The sequence below is a fragment of the Gymnoscopelus microlampas genome, assembly GCF_963454915.1.
Source record: "Gymnoscopelus microlampas genome assembly, chromosome: 10".
Taxonomy (NCBI): domain Eukaryota; kingdom Metazoa; phylum Chordata; class Actinopteri; order Myctophiformes; family Myctophidae; genus Gymnoscopelus; species Gymnoscopelus microlampas.
The window spans coordinates 12,685,454-12,698,274 of NC_139947.1; the positions used below are offsets into that span (position 1 = coordinate 12,685,454).

Consider the following 12,821-nt stretch of genomic DNA (forward strand, 5'->3'; position numbering starts at 1 on the left):
CGAGGCGAGGACTGACAAAACGCCGTCATTATCTTAGCGTTGCTGTCTGCCCACGCCTCTTCTCTCATTCATTTCACAGCTAGCCCACTGGCCCCAGAGGCATAGATAGAATGTGTGGGCGAGAAAGAGAAAGAGAAAGAAAGAGAGAGAGCAAGAGAGAGAGAGAGATAGAGAGCTCTTCATCTACCAACCTTTTGGGGCACAAGATCTACTTAACAGTTTTCCAAGGCTGGCAAGATCTACCAGCACCAGACATTGAAAACCACCGGTTGCTAATTCAAATTATGCAAAATATTTAATAATGATGAAGACAAAATGGAATAAGTTAATAATTTCATAGGAAGGCAAACATAGAATAAGTTAATAATTTCATATGAATATAGAAGGCAAGTGAAAAAAAGTATTATTGGAAATGCATGCCCCATCCGGTTTGCAATACCCGCTGTACCCGCCTGTCTGTCTGTAACCCTTTTATGCCCTTTTATGGAGATTTCTGTATCTGTCTCTCTACTGTGTCCCTTTTATGCCCATATGAAGTTCCGTATCAGGCATGCTCAAATATGGAGTCCAGGTCAGTCTATGATGTCCGTACTAGAGTACAGAAGTCCTGACGTCACTCGTTCATCCCCTGATTCGTAAAGTAATTTTTAGCGGCGCTAGCCGCTCTATACCTTTAGGTATAGAGCGGATATTAGCCCTCTATACCTGGCTTTTGCGTCAACGTTCTGATTGGACAGACACGTCAACAAAGTGATTGGTCAACCTTCACGTGACACGTGGCTATAAACACATTATAAACACTTATTGATGACAAAATGTATCAAAGGCGCCGCTACCTTCACACAGGTGTGATTTTTAAATAACATTGGGTTATCTTAGAATCGTCTCATATAAGAATTGTGGCCCAAAAATAAACAAACTGTCTCTGCGATATTATCAGGGAGGAGATTCTGTATCGTTTATGATAGTCAGTCACTTATATTTGATACAGTCTGTTTCTGGCAAAAATTTAACTAATTCGGTGGAAGTAACATTATAATTTTCTCACCTGTCAGTTGATGCTTCATATCCATAAGTCAAACTGCCAGGATCATTTGTTTATTTTTGGAACACAGTTCTTATTTGACGCGATATTAAAAACGTCTCTGCCATAGACGTTTTTGGGTGGGTTCGCGTTTTTTGGATGGGTTCGCGGTTTTCGCGGTTTTCCAGCCCCGTTCTGAATTCCCATAGACTCTATGGGAATTCAGAACGGGGCTGGAAAACCGTGAACCAGGTAGGATGTGTAAATTACGTCAGACTTCGGTGCTCTATGAGGTGTTATTGATGACATCAGGGTACAACAATGGTAATAATAAAAAAGAAACGCTAAGATGATAAAAAGAAAAAAGAATAAGAAGCCTTCAGCAGTATCCACATCAGCATAGCATAATAAGGGCAGGGATATATATATATACACACACACACACACACACACACACACACACACACACACACACACACACACACACACACACACACACACACACACACACACACACACACACACACACACACACAATGGGAATTTTAGGCCATCTCCGTGCAGTGTGGCTGCTACAGTGATGGTCAACATGAGACCAATACTGTATATACAAGTACCAACATGTTCAAAATAAAGGCAGCATCATTGTTCATCTTATACAGAAACATAATATACTACCTTTGCTGTAAAAAGTATTGCAGCAATTTAGGGTGTTAAATCACAGGGAATCAATGTTCTGTCTATAGACACTACCAGCTCCCTTTGAAGAATTGTCAAACTATGTTGTCTTCTGGTCAAGACCGGGTCCATATCTTCTGCCTTTCCTTTTTTTGGTTTTATTTTCTCGAGGTAAAACATTGTCCCGGCATAGGTAGTACTCTCGTCGTACAATGTGACAGGTTGACTTGATTCAACTCGCACAGTCTGACAAGGTGCATGATCACAGTTTTACCTTCCCATTGCACAGTATGACATGTAATGAGCGTTTAAAACAGTCAGATACAGCAGAATATCCCACAGACCTACAGGAGTATTTCTGGCATCTGTAACCCACAGAGGTCAGCTATACCAGTCAACATATAAATGTATATAGACCAATCTGTGGAAGACAATACTTTGGTGATGAGCCATCAACAGGCATGGACCCCTGAGGTATTCTGCTTGGAAACATCACACCTTAGAGACCTTTGCATTTCACACCTTATACTGACTGTATAAAAGACCGCCAAAATTGTGCAGTGTGCAAGCACTTTGAGCTGAAAGCAAGAGAGGCTTAGAAAAACTGTGTTGTTTAATTTGGCTGATCCTGTAATGACCTTGATGCACATAGTGACTGAATCTAATGAAACAGTTTGTCATCACTTCTACAGCTCAAGGCCGTTCCCCTGCAGAGTGACAGTAATAGGTGCATGAACACAACAAATGTGAATGCCTGTGCCCACAATGTGGTCAGTGTGCGTGCTAAGAGCGGATAATGCTGCCCGCGCGCCAAGAGACAAATCCAGTGGGGAGTTTGAGATTCAAATGGTAGGAAAGCAGTGTGTGGGCACAAATAAGAAAGGACAGGGCACAGTGGTGGCAATGTAGCCCTTTACTTCCAGCTGCGAAGTGTGAGTCATTTTCTCTTTAATGGAAATCATAAGTCAGTGTGCTGTTGTAATGCACGCCACATTAACAGTGTGGGAGCTGTTAATGGCCAGCCTCAGTGGCGGTGGCTGATCTGTGCCTAATGCACTATAGCTACAGGCTAAGAAGAGAGCTCTCCTCAAACACTACATTCTGCTATCACTCCCCTCTCCTTGAGTCATTACTTTGTTTTCTCTGCACTCCCCCACAGCCATGTCTCACACAACTTTGAAAGGCTTCAGACAATTCTTTCTGTTTGTTTGCCTGATGGTTTTTCTGCACTCCCATTTTCCCAGAGTCCAGTCTTACCTATATCTAATCTTTAGAGTTTATATTTACTCATTCATTAGATTAATGTGTAGATTAATGTGTTCACACCCCCATCTTGCAGCATCAATTCAAGCAACGGGAGGGTCTGTATCACAATTCTGCAGGTCTGGGGTTTTCCCCAAAAAAGTCATACTGTATCATAAGTCCATGGTTGATCTGTGGTTGGTCTAAGGAGGTCCGTGGTTGGTCAGTTAAGACACATTCCCATATCTAATTGTCTGGCTACTGCGAGCCTCAGAGAGAAAGTTGCCTTATAATAAGGTCTGTCTACAGGCTATGTCCTAGGAACGCTTCAGTCACTGGCATCCTACAGTAGGTGTTTCCTCTGCTAAATTGGGTCATTGAATTGTCTTGTTGTTGAAATGTGCTAAACAAATAAACGTGCCATGCCTATGTGTGATCACACACACACGCACACACACACACCTCCTGCTAACATTCTTGCCCCATTTACCTACTGTAAACTTGAACCAATCTAGACTTGCTGCACAATACCAGTAATCATAACTTCCAAATATCGAGCATTACATATCTTGGGAGTTTTCCCATTTCCCCTCTGATGTTGCCTTCCCCTCCACTAGCAATGATTCAAGTGTGTACAATGTGACGGCGACAAATTGGGAAGCCACCAAAGTGACAGTGTTTGTCTGTGGAGGGACTTTGTCTGAGTCCAACTTCTCTGAACCTCCACCTACAAATCCAACTCAAATACTTCCACCCCCGACAACCCTTCCCCCATACACACATACACCCAAATAAACACAACATTACCCAGTTCCGCCTCGATCCTCTTCAGGCGTAGGGAATCTCTCCTTCACTCTCCCCACGAGTGTTTGCTCAATGTGTTCGAGGATTAGCTAAAGCGATTATCTGGAGCTTTTGGAGTTTTGCAAAGATCATTCATGGTAATGCTACACAGCCGAGTGTCTCGTGCATTCCTAAGCCTCTGTACATTGGTTTTGTGATTTTCCAAACTCGTGTGCTGTGAAGCCATTTGGCTTCGCATCACTAAGCCAGGTGGATGGAGGTAACTCAACTTCAGCCAAATTGGCAACCTGGGAGCACGGCAGGCACACACACTAAACACTGGCAAACTCACGTGTGGCATCACAGACATGCACATAATCAAAGGCACGCGTGACCGCTCCACGCAGACACAGACCTGCCTGCAGCTTGTAGTATGGAAATAGACATGGCAGGGCTCTCTGATATGTTGTTATAGGTACTATGGGCCTCATTCACCAATACCTTTGTAAGTAAATTCCTAAGAGAAGTGGAGTCAGATTTGTTCAGAAACGTTCTTAAAAGGAATAATTTTTCGTAACTATGTTCTTATGACGATGAATCCCAATCTTCGTAACTTGAAGGGGTGTGTCAGTTAATCCCAATTATCATAGGGAGACACCCCACCTATCCTAATTAGCATCCTAATTACCATAAGGAGCCGCCCCACCAAGTCAGGCAGGGCCATGGCCCCCATGAAATCACACACAGAAATAAAGTTGATAGAATTAAGTCAAGAATGCCTAAACTGAAGTCTAAAGATGGTGGTACACCAGACTCCAAATATGAAAAAAAAACATCAATAGTTCTTTGGAGGTACTTCTCAAGTGAACAGCAAAGTATTTAATTAAATTAATGAACGTATTATATTATTTCTCTCACATGAATCAACATATCACCACTAGACATCAATGTACATTTGCTGAAATTAGCATGTTATCCATATTTTATGTTCAGTAGTGGATTTAGTGGATAGAAAACTGAAAAGTTGGTAAGTGGGTATGGGGGTGCTTTAAAGTTGCAGCTGCTTGGTATGTAATGGGGAGGAAATAGGGGTGGGGTGGTACCTGGAAGACCCCAGGGGGTCCCCAGACCACAATTTAAGAACCACTTCTCTAAAGATATGAGACAAATATTATTGTAATTTAAATCCTATATTATATTGTAGAATTGAAGAAAACAAGAAAAAGTTATTTTGCGCAAACATATCGGCACTCAAATGCCTAAGAGTGCTCTTGAGTGTGTGTAGATTCTGTTCTTACCCAAGAACAAATCACAGCTAAGAAAACATTGGGTAAGTGGTCCTAAGAACAAATTTCCTCTTAAGAACGGTTGGTGAATGAGGCACTATGTTTCAGTCTTCAGAGATTCTCCCCTCTTCTCTATTCTGTTTTGGATACAGACTTTAAATACAACATCTCTATAATAGTGTACTGTCTCACTGGGAGGGGGCTTTCACGCGCCCTCTGGGTACAAACGCCTGAGGCAGTTTATGACTTTGCTACAATGCAGAACAACTGTAAAACACATTTGCCTGGAGGATGTTTCAGCTCTTAATGCAAGATGCTTTTCAACATCCGTGCGGTGCGGCAATTGACCCTTCTTAGAGCACCATTAACGTGACCTCTGACCTGTTCTTGCATCCTCTCTGTTGACGTAACGGTGCATCCATTCCATCCATTCCACGTCTTTTTCCTACAGTATGCTCTCTCTCTCTCTCTCTCTCTCTGTGTTTGTGTTGGAAGTCCAGCAACACATTAGCACTTTGCTTGCTGATGTTGTGGTTTAATTGTGCAGGTATTCTGCTGCTCTGCAACTTTCCCTCCTTCCAACACCGTATTCCTGACTGAACAGATGATCGTGGCCTCTGGATTCTCTTGACAGTCCAAAAGGCTCTAGAGGATGTTCTCATTAACAGGACTTGTCAGAGCAACCTGCTAGCACTGCTAATTTATTTCTCCCTTTGCACAGCACACATAAGTGTTAGCGGACCCCCCCCCCCCCCCCCCACACACACACACACACACACACACACACACACACACACACACACGCCACACATGGCTTCTCCAAGAGAGCTCCACGGTCGACTCCTGCTAGACTGCACAACAATTAGCTCCAATATGTCTAGTCGCGCATCCCTGTGTGTGCTTTTGTCTATGGATGTGCATGTGTTTGTGTGTGTAACAGGAGGCTTGTTTTGATGGAAGTGGTGATGATGGATGGTGCACCTGTCACTATTTGTTTTTCTGGGAGCCTGCCTGCCTCCGGTTGCATGTCGCTGTGATTCCTTCTTTTGTGTGTGTGTGTGTGTGTGTGTGTGTGTGTGTGTGTGTGTGTGTGTGTGTGTGTGTGTGTGTGTGTGTGTGTGTGTGTGTGTGTGTGTGTGTGTGTGTGTGTGTGTGTGTGTGTGTGTGTGTGTGTACGAGTGTGTGTTCACACACCTGCATGTACGAGTGTTACCTAACAGGTTTAATGGAGATAATTATTATCTATAGTCCTCAGGGTCTCCCGCATTTTTTTTCAGCTTCAGCAGGGCAATGACGGAAGCATGGTGGCAGGTCTTTGGGAGCTTAGACCTCTGGAAGCACGACGAGAAGAATGTTATTGAACCAGATGTTGTTGTGCTCTCGTAGATGACAAACTCTGGATGGGTGTTGTCTCGGCTGGTGCCTTATCCGGGTTGAGTTTGCTGATGGCAGCACTGCCAGCACTGAGTGAGTGAAGTCCATTGACTCAACAACCTCAGTCCACGTGGGATGGTTTTCTTTGCTGCACCTATACAGTATTCTTTGACTGCGTGTGTGGCATCCACACCAGCAGATTCTTGGTCTGGGATACTGGCTGTTTAAAATGTAAAGGTCTATGCAGCAAATGCCTGCCATTTAGCCTTCTGGAAGTTCCATCGCTTGACTGGTTTGCCTGCTACTGGCTGCATGGTCCTTTGATGATGATCTCTGTATCTGAATGGGGGAACCTGTCAATAACATGTCTCTCCGGCTTCGGGTTGTTACTATGGCACACAGCAGAGACCAGCTCCAGGGTGGTGTAGGAGTTCCAGTTTGCAAAGAAGAGGCTTGGAGTCAGTAGTGCATCGATGCTGGAGGCGAAGTCACTGAGCGTTGCTCCCTCTGGTGTTGTGTGGTTGCAGCCCCAGTCTGTGTGTTGACAATTGAAGTCACCTAATTAGATGCCGGGTGCAGTTAGACGGTCGGGAGTGATGATGCCATCAGTGCTGATAGAGAGGGCTGTAACTGTTGAGGACTGTTTCCTTGATTCTGGTGACCAGGTACTCAATGTCGGTAGAGATTGACCCATGGCTGTTCAGCCAAGTTCAGCCATGAAAAAAGGTTGCCAATCCGTGCTGGGGACGACTACTGTCTTGTTGAACTCGACGAGATGTCTTAGGACCTTGAACATTGTGGTGGTAAGGCCCTCGAATGTTTATATGAGGCAATGATATCACCTGGCCCTCGACGGTTGGGATGTCGGCCCGTGAAGGGGACGTTCCGTGTCCTGTTCTTGACCTTGGCCTGGCAGCTCTTCGATTGTGTGGCGACATTGGTTTCAAAAGAGCACCAGCTCTTTGCGGGGAAGGCCATGTGGAGGCTGTCCAAGTATGTGCTCGTATGTCCCTTTGCCGTCTTGAGTCTTGGTTTGTTTTGTGACTCTTTTTGTTTTTAATTAGATTTTTATCCCACAATTTTGTAACCCCATTCTTTACACCCAGTGCCAATTGTCTATGTAATCCTGGGCACTACCTTCCCTCTGCCAACCTAGGGAGGCCAGGGCCGAGCTCATGCCTCCTTCAATGCATGAGAGCCAACTGACCTTCTTATCACCTGACAGGGGAGAGTTTCCCTGGTTGGACGTAGCGCGTGGAAGGAACACATTATTCCAACCAGTTCCTTTCCCCTCCATCAGGCGCCCCGGCTGGCCAGGGGGAGGCAGTATAGTGATCAGGATTACTGCATGTTTTTGTGAGGGTACCTACCCTAGGGAACACGGGGAGAACATGCAAACTGGTTTGTGACTCTTATTAATCTTAATTGTACCTCTCCTGTGTTTAGTTCTCACTGCTGTCGCTCATATGACAACTGAATATTCCTCCAGGGATCAATAAAGGTTTATCTTATCTTAAAACACTCAGGCATACAGTCATGCTCAGGGATTTGCTTTGTTAATGCCTACAAGCCTGAGGAAAAGTTTACCTGACTGTCTTAAAACCCATTGATTACCTCTGCATAGCCCACTTATGCTGCCTACAGTACAGCTCGATAATGGGAATGCATGCACACATGCACGCATGAAGGCACACACACACACACACACACACACACACACACACACACACACACACACACACACACACACACACACACACACACACAAACTGTCTTAAGTATCATTCATAGTCGGACGTAAGGATACGTAACGAGCGCCAGCGCTCCTTGCGTTGTCGTTTTTTACTCCCCCTCCGTCACTTACGGCTCCAGTTTTTCCGTCCGTTCAGTCGACATTCACCGTCAGGCCGTCGTACGTTCAGTATACGTTTTGCCTGTTGTACCACTGGGCTATAATGCTAGTTTCATAGCATTGTAACCTGTTGCCAGGTTTTGTGAGAGAAATAAGTAACCAGGTCTATGAAAACAAGCCCAAAAGAATCGACTAGGCCACATATGAACAGTGGTGGAAAAAGTACTCAAATGTTTTACTTAAGTAAAAGTATCACTACTCCAATGCAGAAGTACTCTGTTACAAGTAAAAGTTTGGAATTAAAAATGTACTTGAGTAAAAGTACAAAAGTATTGGTATCAGAATGTACTTAAAGGTAGGGTAAGTGATTTTCTTTGGTTAAAATAAGTGTTAAAAAGCTCTATATTCTGATAGTACTCATTGCTATAGAGTGTTTGTTCAGTATTAGGAGTCTCCTTGTCTCTCCACCTCTTTATTAAACAGAAAATGCATTTTCGTTTCAGTTTCAGTTTCATTTCCAATTTTATCCAATCAGGATAGAGAACTCAATCAGGATATAGATTAAACAAGTGAAATGGAAGTGATGACACTAAGAAATGAGCATGCAAAATTAGAACTGGAACACTATAAAAATGAAACTTAAAAATCGGTACTTTCTCCTGATTGGCTGAGCTTTTGACACCTACCGGAAAATGTATTTTCTGTTTAATAAAGAGCTGGAGAGACGGGGAGACTCCTGTTACTGAACAAACACTCTATAGCAATGATTACTATCACAAGTAAGACGCGCGAACGCAGCTCGAAAATATTGTGTATTTACGGACTGTGTGTGTGTGTGTGTGTGTGTGTGTGTGTGTGTGTGTGTGTGTGTGTGTGTGTGTGTGTGTGTGTGTGTGTGTGTGTGTGTGTGTGTGTGTGTGTGTGTGTGTGTGTTTTGACTGCACTCTGGCGCACTCTGTTGGTTGCACACAGGCAGTGCAGGCAGTGCACACATACTGCACACACACACACAGACAGAGACACAAGCCGAGCAGAGTTTCATAGTATGCTCCACTTGGGCGGAGGCGCGGCTTCGCCGCGCCTCCTTCCGCGTTCGCAACAATATAGTATTTTAACCTTTTAACAAAATACTTTTTGTTTTAACCAAAAAATATCACTTACCCTACCTTTAAAGTACCAAAAGTACAAATATAGCTGCAAGCAGCAATGAGCGGTTTAGACAGAGAGAGAGAGAGAGAGAGAGAGAGAGAGAGAGAGAGAGAGAGAGAGAGAGAGAGAGAGAGAGAGAGAGAGAGAGAGAGAGAGAGAGAGAGAGAGAGAGAGAGAGAGAGAGAGAGAGAGAGAGAGAGAGAGAGAGAGAGAGAGAGAGAGGCAGACTGGCAGACTGTGACAGAGTGGCAGACTGGCAGACTGTGACAGAGTGGCAGACTGGCAGACTGTGACAGAGTGGCAGACTGGCAGACTGTGACAGAGTGGCAGACTGGCAGACAGTGACAGAGTGGCAGACAGACACTGGCAGACTGGCAGACTGGCAGACAGTGACAGAGTGGCAGACAGTGACAGAGTGGCAGACTGGCAGACAGTGACAGAGTGGCAGACTGGCAGACTGGCAGACTGGCAGACAGTGACAGAGTGGCAGAGAGAGAGAGAGAGAGAGAGAGAGAGAGAGAGAGAGAGAGGAAAGAGAGAGAGAGGGAGAGAAAAGAAAGAGAGAGAGGGAGAGAAAAGAAAGGGAGAGAGAGAGAGAGAGGCAGTGAGAAAGAGAGGCAGTAAGAGAGAGAGCGAGAGAGAAGAAGTGAACATGCATTAATTAACAAAGTCATGATTTTTGTTCAGTAAATTATATTTGGACCGGTTAAATTGGGGTTTGAACCAGGGACCTATAGACTTGTGGGTAGACAGTGTAAAGGATAATTCCAGGTCCGTTCATGAAAGTCCTTGCGGTCTTGTTTCCAATGAGGGCCTGCGAGCAATTAGGGGTTAAGAGTCTTGCTCAGGGACAAATTTCATTTCATCGACACATTTGCTGGCCTGGCCTGGAATCGTACCTGGGGCAACCAGGGCCTCTGGCCCCCTAGGTGGGCTCACTAACCACTCAGCTATGGCCACAGTACAGACTGAGCCATTGGATAGATAGAATTGGATTTCATATGTGGTAAGTTATACAGCATGGGTTGCTTATTATATACATACAAGCTCATAACGTGTCACATTGTAGATCGGCTGTATGTGGTTACTGTAGGTGTTGTATTAATAATTACATCTGCAAAGTAACAAGTAACTAAAGCTGTCATCTGCTGTAATTGTAGTAGAGTAGAGTAGTAAAGTAAAAGTACCTAAAAATTGTACTGTGCATGTGGCAGGTGTGATTGGTGATGAGTGAGAGCAGGTGAGAGGGGTGGATCCAATCCATGGGAATAGGGGGAATTCCAAATGATGATCACCTCAACGCATTGTTGGGGACAGGGATCGAACCAGCGACCTATGGATTCACAGGCTGCCTCTCTTCTCATTGAGCTAAAGATATGGCCTCCCTGATGGTGTCTGTTGATATCTATAGGTTTTTCCGTCCTATAGGTTCTTCCGGTGTGAGATTGTAGATCAGCTATTTTCACAAGAAAGTATGTCATACATAAAAAACAACTACTCTCAAAAGCATTTCATGTTATTGTTTAAAAATTGCACATGTCTGAATTAACAGGGTCATGTTTTGTACAATGCAATTTAAATGTAAACTGTGACGAGTGGGGTTTGAACCATGGACCTCTGGCACATGAGACTAACAGTGTATTGATCAAGCTATTCAATGCACAGCCTTAGTCAGTGAAAAAGGAGAAAACAAAACAAAACAAAAGAGGGAATGGAGTACGTCATACATTGAAAATAACTACTCTCAATAAGCATTTCATTTATCAATTGCATGTTTATTCATTGATACAATCATGTTGTGTGCAATGCAATTGAGTTGAAGTCTGCATGACGTGGGATTTGAACCGGCAACTCTGCGGTATCAAGGCAGATGATTAAGCCATTGGGCCAACAGACCTGAACTAGTGAAAAGGGAGTTCACACACATGACACACTTTCATTGCTCAGAAATCCTGGATTTAAATGTTTTTCAAACTGCTCAAAATTGCAGACAATCTAAGGGCAGAGCTTACTGGTCAAAGTGATACATGTGTTCCTCATGAGTCAAGGCACATGTGTAAGCAGGTTTAACGGCTGTCGGCCAAACGAGGCATGACTTTTGCCTGTTTAAAGTTTGCATTTTCAAAAAATTGCTATAGCGCCCCCCTTTGACCTATTGGAGTAAGATTGGTTTCAGTGATACTTGGAAGGACCCTCTACAATATTGCAAAGTGTCAAACAAATGTGAGTCTGCATGTATGTGTTAGGGGCAGATGAATAATTGTCATAAAACTGCAATTTTCATTGGCTTATAAAAGCTTAACGTTTTCACTTATGGAAAATCCGCTTGCTCACGTGTGTCGGCATTGGTCCAAAGTTCATGTGTATACAGTTTCGTACAGATTGCTCAATCTGTACGAAGGAAGAGTCTTTTTTACTGCTTTTCATAGAATTCGAAATGGTGGGAGATCTAAAGGTCAGAGGTCAAAAGTCAAACAGTGAAAGTTGTTAGGCATGAGGAGACGCATGTGTGCATCGAAGTTTCATGGCTGTGGGTCGAACAGGGCATGAGTTGTACCTGTTCAAAGTTGGCATATTTCAATTGAGTGCTACAGCGCCACCCTTTGGCCAATGTTTGTGAGTTTCGGGTTTTCGCCGTTTGGCATAGCCCTCTACCATATTGCCGAATTTCATAAAAAGTGACCACGCGGTTAGGCCAGAACTGGCAAAACCGGCGGAAGAATAATGAATTCCTACAGATGTAATAAGGCTTCGAGCCTATTGGCCTCGAAACCTTAAAAATGTTTGAAAATAGCCTATGTATAAAATAGGGCTAAAGTGGTTAATGTATGTTTCATAATATCATCATTTATATCTGAAAAGTAACTAGTAACTAAAGTTATCAAATAATTGTAGTGGAGTAAAAGTACAATATTTGCCTCTGAGATGTAGTGGAGTAAAAGTAAAAGTATTGGAAATTGGAAATACTCAAGTAAAGTACAATTACCTCAAAATTTTACTTAAGTACAGTACTTAAGTAAATGTACTTAGTTACTTTACACCACTGCATATGAAAATAGCAGATCTACAATATGTATTTGAGAATCACTGGTTTAAATAATAATTGGCCCAAATAAGCAACTACACTTTAAAAACAAGTCCAAATAAAACCGCAACCACCAATAAAAAATTGCTTGTTTGTTTACAAGCAACTATACAGAAGAATAACCCCAAAGTCGCTTATAATAAGCAGACATAGCAACATTGGGTACGCGCAATCTCTCTCTCCTAAATAACGTGAGCGACCATGCATGTGTCCGTAAAGAACGGACGGAATCCCTCACACCCTGACGCACGTTACAGACCCATCTAGGGACTTGAACGGGCCTTTAGTCATGCAAATTAATTCAGGCTGAAGTTTAATTTCTCCTAACAAGTAGTCCTGATGACCATT

The 12,821-nt window shown here is 43.5% G+C and overlaps 1 protein-coding gene across 1 annotated transcript in view; it reads left to right on the forward strand.

Moving 5' to 3' along the window:
* LOC311052802 (cadherin-4-like) overlaps positions 1-12,821 on the forward strand; it is a gene marked incomplete at its 3' end in the record, with an annotated part of 305,420 nt that overhangs the window by 183,045 nt on the left and 109,554 nt on the right. The gene's annotated exons all lie outside the window — the stretch shown is intronic.